We start from the raw sequence: 12721 nt of genomic DNA, 5'->3' as shown, positions 1-12721 counted from the left end.
CTTTATAAATACTTTTGTTTTTAGATGTTGGAGAGTTTATGCTGGCTTAGACTACAATTAACCCTTGTGGTGAAAGAAGTAGAAATGGAAGGGTTATTAGGGGCTATCGAAAATAAGGAAAAAATTATAAAAAAAATTTGGCAGGTTTCTTAAAATTTTTGCTTAAAATTGAGTTTAAAAATTTTTTCAAAATAGTCGAGTTAAAAAAAATTAAATAAAAAAATTTAAGTAAAACTATTTCTGCTAAATAAAGGGTGATATTTTAGCTATTATCTTTTTGGCAACACTGGTCACACGTTTCTTGTTTTGTTTCACTGTCATACATCTTCAGTTTGGTCTATAATTTAACCATGAATCATCTTACAAACGAACAATGCTTGCAAATTATTGAATTTTATATTAAAAATGCGTGCTCTGTTAGGAAAGTTCATCGTGCGCTTCTTCCATTCCATCGACGAAGCTCATTTATGGCGCAATAGGTACGTAAAAAAGCAGAATTGTCGATTTTGGCGTGAAGATCAGCCAGAAGCATTGCAAGAGCTATCAATGCATTCAGAACAAGTCACAGTTTGGTGCGGTTTATGGGCTGGTGGCATCATTGGAACGTACTTCTTCAAAGATGATGCGAAACGTTAGGTAAATGTGAATGGTGAGCGCTATCGTGAGATGATATCTAACTTTGTTGTGCCCAAAATGCAAGAGCTTGACGAGGATGACATGTGATTTCAAGAAGACGGTGGCAAATGCCACACAGCACTCGTAACAATGGACTTATTTAGAGACGAGTTCGGTGAAGATTTAATTTGACGTTCGGGACCGGCCGCCTAGATCGTGCGATTTAACGCCTTTAGACTAGTTTTGGTGGGGCTACGTTAAATCTCATGTCTATACAGCCAAGCCTGCTTCAATTGACGCTTTGGAAGGCAACATTGAAGCATTTATTCGTAAGATACCGGCCGAAATGTTGGAAAGAGTATGTCAAAATTGGACTAAGCGGAAGGACCATTTGAGGCGCAGTCATGGTCAACATTTGCATGAAATAATCTTCAAACATTAAATTATATGGACCAAACTATAGGTTCAAATAAAGATTTCGTGCATTTTTCTGAATTTCATGTTTTTTCTTTAAAACCGTTTCCAATAGCTCTTAAAAAATCACCCTTGAAATATTTACAATTTTTACACCCACTATCGAAGTACGAGGGTATACCCATATTGTCATTCCTTCAGCAAGATATCGAAATATCCATTTCTGACCCCATAAAGTTTATATATTCTTGATTATCGTAACATTCAAAAGCGACCTATATAGCCATGTCCGTCCGTCTGTCCGTCTTTTAGTGGAAATAATGCTACAGTCTTACCAAATTAAGATATTGAGCTTAAACTTTGCCCAAACTCTTTTTATATCCTGCGACATAGGATATGGGTTTACAAAGTTCGTCATTTCGTTGGTAACTCATCAAAATATTGATATGAGGTATATATTATGTTGATCGTCTTGACATTGAGTCCGTCCGTCCTTTCGTCCGTCCGTCCTTTCGTCCGTCCGTCCTTTCGTCCGTCCGTCCTTTCGTCCGTCCGTCCTTTCGTCCGTCCGTCCTTTCGTCCGTCCGTCCTTTCGTCCGTCCGTCCTTTCGTCCGTCCGTCCTTTCGTCCGTCCGTCCTTTCGTCCGTCCGTCCTTTCGTCCGTCCGTCCTTTCGTCCGTCCGTCCTTTCGTCCGTCCGTCCTTTCGTCCGTCCGTCCTTTCGTCCGTCCGTCCTTTCGTCCGTCCGTCCTTTCGTCCGTCCGTCCTTTCGTCCGTCCGTCCTTTCGTCCGTCCGTCCTTTCGTCCGTCCGTCCTTTCGTCCGTCCGTCCTTTCGTCCGTCCGTCCTTTCGTCCGTCCGTCCTTTCGTCCGTCCGTCCTTTCGTCCGTCCGTCCTTTCGTCCGTCCGTCCTTTCGTCCGTCCGTCCTTTCGTCCGTCCGTCCTTTCGTCCGTCCGTCCTTTCGTCCGTCCGTCCTTTCGTCCGTCCGTCCTTTCGTCCGTCCGTCCTTTCGTCCGTCCGTCCTTTCGTCCGTCCGTCCTTTCGTCCGTCCGTCCTTTCGTCCGTCCGTCCTTTCGTCCGTCCGTCCTTTCGTCCGTCCGTCCTTTCGTCCGTCCGTCCTTTCGTCCGTCCGTCCTTTCGTCCGTCCGTCCTTTCGTCCGTCCGTCCTTTCGTCCGTCCGTCCTTTCGTCCGTCCGTCCTTTCGTCCGTCCGTCCTTTCGTCCGTCAGTCCTTTCGTCCGTCCGTCCTTTCGTCCGTCCGTCCTTTCGTCCGTCCGTCCTTTCGTCCGTCCGTCCATTCGTCCATTCGTCCGTCCGTCCTTTCGTCCGTCCGTCCTTTCGTCCGTCCGTCCTTTCGTCCGTCCGTCCTTTCGTCCGTCCGTCCTTTCGTCCGTCCGTCCTTTCGTCCGTCCGTCCTTTCGTCCGTCCGTCCTTTCGTCCGTCCGTCCTTTCGTCCGTCCGTCCTTTCGTCCGTCCGTCCTTTCGTCCGTCCGTCCTTTCGTCCGTCCGTCCTTTCGTCCGTCCGTCCTTTCGTCCGTCCGTCCTTTCGTCCGTCCGTCCTTTCGTCCGTCCGTCCTTTCGTCCGTCCGTCCTTTCGTCCGTCCGTCCTTTCGTCCGTCCGTCCTTTCGTCCGTCCGTCCTTTCGTCCGTCCGTCCTTTCGTCCGTCCGTCCTTTCGTCCGTCCGTCCTTTCGTCCGTCCGTCCTTTCGTCCGTCCGTCCTTTCGTCCGTCCGTCCTTTCGTCCGTCCGTCCTTTCGTCCGTCCGTCCTTTCGTCCGTCCGTCCTTTCGTCCGTCCGTCCTTTCGTCCGTCCGTCCTTTCGTCCGTCCGTCCTTTCGTCCGTCCGTCCTTTCGTCCGTCCGTCCTTTCGTCCGTCCGTCCTTTCGTCCGTCCGTCCTTTCGTCCGTCCGTCCTTTCGTCCGTCCGTCCTTTCGTCCGTCCGTCCTTTCGTCCGTCCGTCCTTTCGTCCGTCCGTCCTTTCGTCCGTCCGTCCTTTCGTCCGTCCGTCCTTTCGTCCGTCCTTTCGTCCGTCCGTCCTTCCATCCATCCGTCTGTCTGTCAAAAGCACGCTAACTTTCGAAGAATTAAAGCTACAAACTTGAATTTTTTCATGAATACTTGTTATTAGTGCAGTTCAGTTGGGATTGTAAATGGGTCAAATCGGTGCATGTTTTGATGTAGCTGCTTGGGTCTTGACTTCTTGAGACTCTAGAGGGCTCAGTTCTTGACTTCCAACAACTCTTTTAGGTATAGCTCAAATCGGTTCATAACCTGTTATAGCTCCCATATAAACCGATCTCTCGGTGGCCACCGTAGCGCAGAGGTTAGCATGTCCGCCTATGTGGCTGAACACCTGCGTTCGAATCCTGGCGAGACCATTAGAAAAAATTTTCAGCGGTGTTTTCCCCTCCTAATGCTGGCAACATTTGTGAGGTACTTTGCCATGTAAAACTTCTCTCCAAAGAGGTGTCGCACTGCGGCACGACGTTCGGACTCGGCTATGAAAAGGAGGCCCCTTATCATTGAGCTTAAACTTGAATCGGACTGCACTCATTGTGAGAAGTTTGCCTCTGTTCCTGAGTGGAATGTTCATGAGCAAAATTTTTGTTTTTTATAAACCGATCTCGGATCTTGATTTCTTGAGACTCTAGAGGGCGCAGTTCTTATCCGATATGGCTGAAATTCAGGATGAAGTGTTTTGGTTTCACCATCAACATCTCTGCCAAGTATGGTTCAAATCGGTTCATACTCTGATAGCTCCCATATAAACCGATTTCGGGTCTTGACTTCTTGAGCCGATAGAGGGCGCAATTATTATCCTATTTGGTTGAAACTGTTCATGAAGTGTTTTGCTCTGACCAACAATAACTGTTCCAAGTATGGTACAAATTGGTTCACAATCTCATATAGCTCCCATATAAACGGATCTCGGAACTTGACTTCTTGAGCCGATAGAGGGAGCAATTATTATCCGATTTGACTGAAATGTCGCATGTTTGTGTTTTGTTCTAACTTTTAACAGCTGAACCAAGTAAGGCCCAAATCGATTCATATCCTGACATAGCTCCCATATAAACGGATCTCGGAACTTGACTTCTTGAGCCGATAGAGGGCGCAATTATTATCCTATTTGGCTGAAATTTCGCATGAAGTACTACTTGTTTTTTTTTTGTCCAAGCCCGATTTGGTTGAAATTTGAAATAGTAAATTACTTTAAGCCTCCCGATATCCGACCTAAATATGGTTCAGGTCGGACTATATATGGATAAAGCTGCCATATAGACCGATCTGCCGATAAATGGTCTGAACCCCATAAAAGCTTTATTATTACCCGATTTCGTTAAAATTTGAAATAGCGAGATTTTGTAAGCCTCCCGATATCCGACCTATATATGGTTCAGAAGGGACTATATTTAGATATAGCAGCCATATAGACCGATCTCCCGATAATGGGTCTGAAGCGCATAAAAGCTTTATTTTTTATCCGATTTCGCTGAAATTTGAAGCAGTGAGTAGTTTTAGGCCTCCCAACATCCAACCTTAATATGGCTCAGTTCGGTATATATTTGGATATAGCTGCCATACAGACCAATCTCCCGATAAAGGGTCTGAAGCCCATAAAAGCTTTATTTTTACCCGATTTTGCTGAAATTTGAAACAGTGAGTAATTTATAGCCTCCTGACATCCGACTCAAATATAATCCGATCAGACTATACAGGTATAGCGTCATATAGACCGACTTTCTAACTTTGGGTCTTAATCCCATAAAAAGCGAATTTCTCGCCTGATTTCGCTGAAACTGTTACTTGTATATGAATTCTCGGGACCTGAATAAAATATAATCACGACCAGCCCCTATTTAGATATGACTATGGATATAGTAGTAGAGTTATAATAAAATAGAAAAATTATTATATCCTTAGTGGTGACTATCCAAAGATCGGCCCGGTGACTCCAGTGCAATTTTTTAGTATTGCGCACCCTGTTTTTTATTCCATTCCATTTCATTCGATTTCCTCTTAATTTTACCATTTCAAGTTTTTGGTAATTTGTTTTTGTTTTTAAGTTTTTAGTTTTTACGTCTTCTATAGTCGATGGCTTGCTTTTGCAATTGTTTATTTCTATTATCTATCGATAATTGTATTTTATTGTTATTTAATAGCAGTATTTATGTTTTCACAATATTATCTTAAGTATGGCATGAAATCTAAGAGTAATTGTACATACGATACGGCACAGGAATTTAGTCACGTCCACTCGTTTTCTTTGAGTTTGTCAATCACTCTGTAATGGCTGTCACTAGTCTAGGCTTCCCTGCTGTTACAACTAATACATGCACCATAGGCCAAGTTTAGTAATAATTTAATGATAGTCTAGTCTATTAAGATGATTATGATAAATGTTTAAGATTTCTGAGATTCAATGGAAAAATTAAGTGGAAAAAAATTAAAAAATGCAGTATCAAAAACAAGACAATTTATTAATAAAAAAATGTTTTACAAAACAAGTAAAAGCGTGATAAGTTCGGCCTGGCCGAATATTGGGAACCCACCACCATGGATTCTGCTAAAATATGGGAGCTATATCTAGTTATAGACCGAATTGGACCGTACTTGGCGCAGTTGTTGAATCAGTCAGTACAGAACACTATATGCAAAAATTCAGCCAAATCGGATGAAAATTGCGGCTCCCAGGAGCTCAAGTAGTCAAATCAGGAGATCGGTTTATATGGGAGCTATATCAGGTTCTTGACCGACTTGGATTGCATTTGGCTTCATTGTTGCGAGTCATAACAGAATGCTATGTGCAAAATTTCAGCCAAATCGGATAAAAATTGCGGCTTGTAAGGGCTCAAGAAGTAAAATCGGGAAATCGGTTTATATGGGAGCTATATCAGGTTCTTGACCGATTTTGACCGTACTAAGGCCAGTTGTTGGGAGTCATAACCGAATACTATGTGCAAAATTTCAGCCAAATCGGATGAAAATTGAGGCTTACAGGGGCTCAAGAAGTCAAATCGGGAGATCGGTTTATATGGGAGCTATATCAGGTTCTTGACCGATTTGGAGCGTACTAGGGTCAGTTGTTGGGAGTCATAACCGAATACTATGTGCAAAATTTCAGCCAAACCGGATGAAAATTGAGGCTTCCAGGGGCTCAAGGAGTCAAATCGGGAGATCGGTTTATATGGGAGCTATATCAAGTTCTTGACCGATTTGGAGCGCACTAGGGTCAGTTGTTGGGAGTCATAGCAGAATACTATGTGCAAAATTTCAGCCAAATCGGATAAAAATTGCAGCTTGTAAGGGCTCAAGAAGTCAAATCGGGAGATCGGTTTATATGAAAGCTATATCAGGTTCTTGAGCGATTTTCACCATACTAGGGCCAGTTGTTGGAAGTCATAACCAAATACTATGTGCAAAATTTCTGCCAAATCGGATGAAAATTGAGGCTTCCAGGGGCTCAAGAAGTCAAATCGGGAGATCGGTTTATATGGGAGCTATATCAGGTTCTTGACCGATTCGCACCATACTTGGCACAATTGGTGGAAGTAATAAAATGTCAGCAAAATCGGAGAAAAATGTAAGCTTCCATGGACTCAAAAAATCAAATCGGGAGATCGATTTATATGGGAGCTATATCCAAATTTGAACCGATATGGCTCATTTGCAATCCCCAACGACCTACGCGTTCGACAGCTACGGTGATTTCGACAGATCAAATCAGAATTTGGAGACGATCAAGAATATATATACTTTTTGGAGTCCTAAATCAATATTTCGAGGTGTTATAAACGGAATGACTAGACTAGTATACCCCCATCCTATGGTGAAGTATAAACAAGTTAAAGTCCGATTCGGACCATAAATGAATGCTGAACATTGTAGAAGTCATTGTGTAATATTTCAGTTCATTCGAATAAAAATTGCGACTTGTAGGGGCTCAAGAACAAAAATTGGGAGATCGGTTTATATGAGAGTTGTATCAAGCTATTGATCGATTCAGACCATATTAAACACGTATGTTGAAGGTCATGAGAGAATCCGATGTACAAAATTTCTGCGAAACCGGATGAGAATTGCGCCCTCTAGAGGCTCAAGAAGTCAAGATCCCAGATCGGTTTATATGGCAGCTATATCAGGTTATGGACCGATTTGCGCCATACTTAGCACAGTTATTGGAAGTCATAACAAAACACATCGTGCAAAATTTCAGCCAAATCGCATGGGAATTGCGCGCTTTATTTGTTTAAGAAGTCAAAATCCAAGATCGGTTTATATGACAGCTATACCAGATTATGAACCGATTTGAATTATGCTTAACACAGTTGTTGAAAGTGATACCAAAACACCACGTGCAAAATTTCAGTCAAATCGGACGATTTCGCCGAAATTTGGGACAATGAGTTGTGTTAGGGCCTCCGATAACCTTCTTCAATTTGGACCAGATCGGTCCAGATTTGGATATAGCTGTCATATAGACCGATATCTCGATATAAGGTTTTGGGCCCATAAAAGGCTCATTTATTGTCCGATTTCGCCGAAATTTGGGACAATGAGTTGCGTTAGGGCCCTCGACATCTTTCTGCAATTTGGTCCAGATCGGTCCAGATTTGGATATAGCTGTCATATAGACCGATATCTCGATATAAGGTTTTGGGCCCTTAAAAGGCACGTTTATTGCCTGATTTCGCCGAAATTTGGGAAAATGAGTTGCGTTAGGGCTCTCGACATCTTTCTGCAAGTTGGTCCAGATCGGTCCAGATTTGGATATAGCTGTCATATAGACCGATATCTCGATATAAGGTTTTGGGCCCATAAAAGGCTCATTTATTGTCCAATTTCGCCGAAATTTGGGACAATGAGTTGCGTTAGGGCCCTCGACATCTTTCTGCAATTTGGTCCAGATCGGTCCAGATTTGGATATAGCTGTCATATAGACCGATATCTCGATATAAGGTTTTGGGCCCTTAAAAGGCACGTTTATTGCCTGATTTCGCCGAAATTTGGGAAAATGAGTTGCGTTAGGGCTCTCGACATCTTTCTGCAATTTGGTCCAGATCGGTCCAGATTTTTTGGATATAGCTGTCATATAGACCGATATCTCGATATAAGGTTTTGGGCCCTTAAAAGGCGCATTTATAGTCCAATTTTGCCAAAATTTGGGACAGTGAGTCGTGTTAGGCTCTCCAACATCATTCTGTAATTTGGCCCAGATCGGTCCAGATTTGGATATAGCTGTCATATAGACCGATATCTCGATTTAAGGTCTTGGGTCCATAAAAGGCTCATTTATTGTCCGATTTCGCCGAAATTTGGGACAATGAGTTGCGTTAGGGGCCTCGACATCTTTCTGCAATTTGGTCCAGATCGGTCCAGATTTGGATATAGCTGTCATATAGACCGATATCTCGATATAAGGTTTTGGGCCCTTAAAAGGCACGTTTATTGCCTGATTTCGCCGAAATTTGGGAAAATGAGTTGCGTTAGGGCTCTCGACATCTTTCTGCAAGTTGGTCCAGATCGGTCCAGATTTGGATATAGCTGTCATATAGACCGATATCTCGATATAAGGTTTTGGGCCCATAAAAGGCTCATTTATTGTCCAATTTCGCCGAAATTTGGGACAATGAGTTGCGTTAGGGCCCTCGACATCTTTCTGCAATTTGGTCCAGATCGGTCCAGATTTGGATATAGCTGTCATATAGACCGATATCTCGATTTAAGGTTTTGGGCTCATAAAATGCGCATTTATAGTCTAATTTTGCCAAAATTTGGGACAGTGAGTTGTGTTAGACGCTTTGACATCCTTCGTTAATTTGGCCCAAATCGGTCCAGATTTGGATATAGCTGTCATATAGACCGATCTCTCGATTTAAGGTTTTGGGCCCATAAAAGGCGCATTTATTGTCCGATTTCGTCGAAATTGAGGACAGTGAGTTGTGTTAGGCTCTCCAACATCTTTCTGTAATTTGGCCCAAATCGGCCCAGATTTGGATATAGCTGCCATATAGACCGATCTTTCGATTTAAGGTTTTGGGCTCATAAAAGGCGCATTTATAGTCTAATTTTGCCAAAGTTTGGGACAGTGAGTTGTGTTAGTGTCTTCAGCATCTTTCTATAATTTGGCCCAAATCGGCCCAGATTTAGATATAGCTGCCATAGGGACCGATTTCTCGATTTAAGGTTTTGGACTCATAAAAGGCGCATTTATTATCCGATGTCGCCGAAATTCGGGACAGTGAGTTGTGTTCAGCCCCTCGACATCTTGCTACAATTTGGCCAAGATCGTTCCAGATTTGGATATAGCTGCCGTAAAGACTGATCTCTGGATTTGAGGTCCTGCGCCCATTAAAGACTTATTTATTGTCCGATGTCGCCGAAATTTGGGACAATGAGTTGTATTAGGCCCTTCGCCCTCCTTTTTCAAAATGGCCCAGATCGGTCCAGATTTGGATATAGTTGCCATATAGACCGATCTCTCGATTTATAGTCTAGGCCACATAAAAGGAGCATTTATGATCCGATTTTGCTGAAATTTGACGCAGTGACTTATGTTAGGCTTTTTGACATCCATATCGTATATGGTGCAAATAGACTATTCAATGCCTGTGCTGAATTTGGTCCAAATCGGTCCATATTTAGATAAAGCTTCTATGTGGGCATAAACTATGCATTTTTCACCAGATTATGACGAAACGTGGTTCACATATATAACCGAGGTGGCCCGGCCGAACTTAGCGCCTTTTTACTTGTTTTTTTGAATTTTTTCAAGAAAATTTTTTAAAAATTTAATTTTTCTAAAAATATAAAATTTTTGGTTTCAGACGTTTTCAGCGCATGTTCTTGCTCGGTAAAAAATTAAAAATAAATTTCTCTATAGAATTTTTTTTATAAATATTTCTTCACAAAATATTGCCAAAAATAGTTTTTGTTGGAAAGCTGTTTTAAATTTATTTTTCTGCGAATTTTGCCAAACAATTTTTTTCTAATTTTCTCTGATATATATAAACGAAACCTTTAGTTAATATTCGCAAATATTTATTGAAATAACTCACATTGGTTGTTTTTTGTGTACATTTTTTTGCATGCAGTTTTGTCACAAGCACTATTTGTCCCTTGAATTTGTCATCTTTAGTAAATAATGAAAAAAAAAAAAAACACAAACACAAGTTCTTGATTAAGTATTCTCCAGTTGTTTTATTTTGATTACCAATTTAGTACTCGAATGCAACGTGTGTTTGATATTGAAGCACACTTCATTGGGTTTATTTTGTACACAATGAAAAGTTCAATTGGGTTGATAAAATAGACAACAGCAGCAAAAAAAAAAACTCAATAATGACAATTGCGCCGTCAAACTGACACTCACTTTAGACTGGGCTAAAATGCCAATTGAAGGTTTTCGGTAGGAAAATTAGGCTGATAATTATGAATGATTTTGATTAATTACACCACATTTATTCACATGACAGTCTCACTATGTTGCAGGGTGGGTGGGAAGGCGGAATATGGCTAATCTAGCAATGCATTCAAATCGAAACTTAATGTCGTTTAGTTTTCTTTAGTTAAAAAATTTGGCCGCTTTTAAAAGTGTTTTAGCCTTAAGCACTTCTCAAGTAATACTGGCCCCAAAGTAACAACAACAGTGTGGCGTTTCCACATTTGCTTAACTTAGAACTTTTACCAGTCAGCTTTCTTTAGCTAGATAGCATTGTTAGCAGCAAATGCTAGACCGCTAACAAAAAAAAAAGCTTCATTTGTCTAAGCTTTCGTTTGAGTTGTGAGTGTTGGCAGCAACAACAAAGAGAAAGAGGGGACATCCTCTACTTGCCCCTAGCATGAGGCTCATCATTATCAGTGCCCGGTACTTGAGATTCCATGCACAACACCCCAGCCAGCCAGCGAGTCAGAGAGCCTTAAGTCAACCCAAAATGCTGGTCGTCATCGTAACATGCGAAAAAAATGTGAGTAATTAATTTTATTTAGCAGCCGCAAGAACAACAACAACAACAGCAATGGTACGTGTAGTAGAAATAGCAACAATTTTTACTAGATGAGTTAATCGATAAAACCATCGTTAAATAAAACAACAACTTGTTGCAGTTTTTTTCTTTTTGTTGGCCCAATATCATTGTATAGAGGCAGAGGTGGGAGGAAATTACTGAAGCAGAACTTGAGGGAATATGAAGTGCACAGTGTAACGAAACCAATAGCCAGAGAAGACATATAAAAGACTCTTCAAGAGGAAAGTGAAAATCAGAGTCGAAAATTGCTGACTGGGTATGGCATTAAGAGTGACAGTCAAGCCTTAGCCCTTATGACAACCCAGACGAAGATTTACCATTTAAAATTTCCTGGTATAGGATAATGAAGTCGAGTGAGTTAAGTTCCTTAAACTAAGATTGCATCGAAAATTTAACAGGAAATCTACGTAGGGAAAAAACCAAGCCAAGTAAGGAGCTAGACATGAACGAATGGCTTATTCAGAATATTTATAAGGTTTGACTCACTCAGAAAACTGGGAGCAAACCTTTGCCGGCACAAATTGCTAATGGAATGCTGTATGCGGTTTACGCTGTAAATTCTCTTCCTAAATCAAAGTTTTTGACTAAGTTTCTGAGAATTTGAAGTTTTGGGATCCATTGTGAAAGCAATAATGTTTTTTTTTAAATATATTTTAATTTTTTTTTAAATTATTTCTGCTTATCTTTCTTCAAGACACTGTTCTGCTAAGGAATCACCTATCGTGTAAGGGTATTCATTATTATTGTAGCCAAAATAAACAGTGCCCAGATTTCAAAATTTCTTGTTTGCTAATGCCATTCATATTGAATTCGGTAATACTTGTAGACAAATAGGTCGATGGCATTTTTTCAATCAATTATTGATTTTGCGTTGTAAAAAATTGGAAAAAAATCAAACAGAGTATCATCATTTGCTTGCTATGGAGGTTAAGGTTATTACACTAGAGATAATCTCGACAAGGTAATGTGGCAGGAGAAGTTGTTCGGTGATGGAGTACTTTTAGCATGAGTTAAATGAAAGCGTTTTTTTTGATATATTGGAATTTTTAACTGAGACAATTATTTTTTTAGGCATTATTTTTCAAGGCATTCAATCATAAATGGGTCATTATGATTTAAATGTGTCAATAATCAAGGAAATTGATGGCATAAAATAAAATAAAATAAAATAAATATAAAATAAAATAAAATAAAATAAAATAAAATAAAATAAAATAAAATAAAATAAAATAAAATAAAATAAAATAAAATAAAATAAAATAAAATAAAATAAAATAAAATAAAATAAAATAAAATAAAATAAAATAAAATAAAATAAAATAAAATAAAATAAAATAAAATAAAATAAAATAAAATAAAATAAAATAAAATAAAATAAAATAAAATAAAGTAAAGTAAAGTAAAGTAAAATTAAATTCTATGCGCGGTATCTCTTTTTAGGCTAACAAAGAATATTGAATAATAAGTGTTATGCTATTGGAGCTATATCAAGTTATAGTCCGATTCGGGCCATAAATGAATGCTGAACATTGTAGAAGTCATTGTGTAATATTTCAGTTTATTTGAATAAGAATTGCGCGTTGTATGCGCTCAAGAAGCAAAATCGTGGGATAGTTTTATATGGGAGCTGCATCAAGCTGTTCATCGACTCAGACCATATTAGACAC

The 12721-nt window shown here is 40.2% G+C and overlaps 1 protein-coding gene across 9 annotated transcripts in view; it reads right to left on the bottom strand.

Moving 5' to 3' along the window:
* LOC106086025 (mucin-2) overlaps window positions 1-12721 on the bottom strand; it is a 271871-nt gene that overhangs the window by 17995 nt on the left and 241155 nt on the right. The window contains exons 1-2 of one of the 9 annotated variants that reach the window (XM_013250527.2): window positions 10241-10371; window positions 10086-10159 (exon numbers count right to left, since the gene is read on the bottom strand). The exons of 6 other annotated variants lie outside the window; for them this stretch is intronic. The gene's annotated coding sequence lies outside the window, so the exon portion shown is untranslated. Of the gene's footprint in view, window positions 1-10085; window positions 10178-10240; window positions 10372-10399; window positions 10659-12721 lie in introns of those variants that run through there. 2 more of the 9 variants (XM_013250529.2, XM_013250525.2) reach the window with 2 other exon arrangements.

The sequence above is a fragment of the Stomoxys calcitrans genome, chromosome 4 (assembly GCF_963082655.1).
Source record: "Stomoxys calcitrans chromosome 4, idStoCalc2.1, whole genome shotgun sequence".
In the NCBI taxonomy this organism is placed as follows: domain Eukaryota; kingdom Metazoa; phylum Arthropoda; class Insecta; order Diptera; family Muscidae; genus Stomoxys; species Stomoxys calcitrans.
The sequence above is the reverse complement of the archived record's forward strand: the minus strand, read 5'-3'. Positions and strand labels throughout refer to the sequence as shown.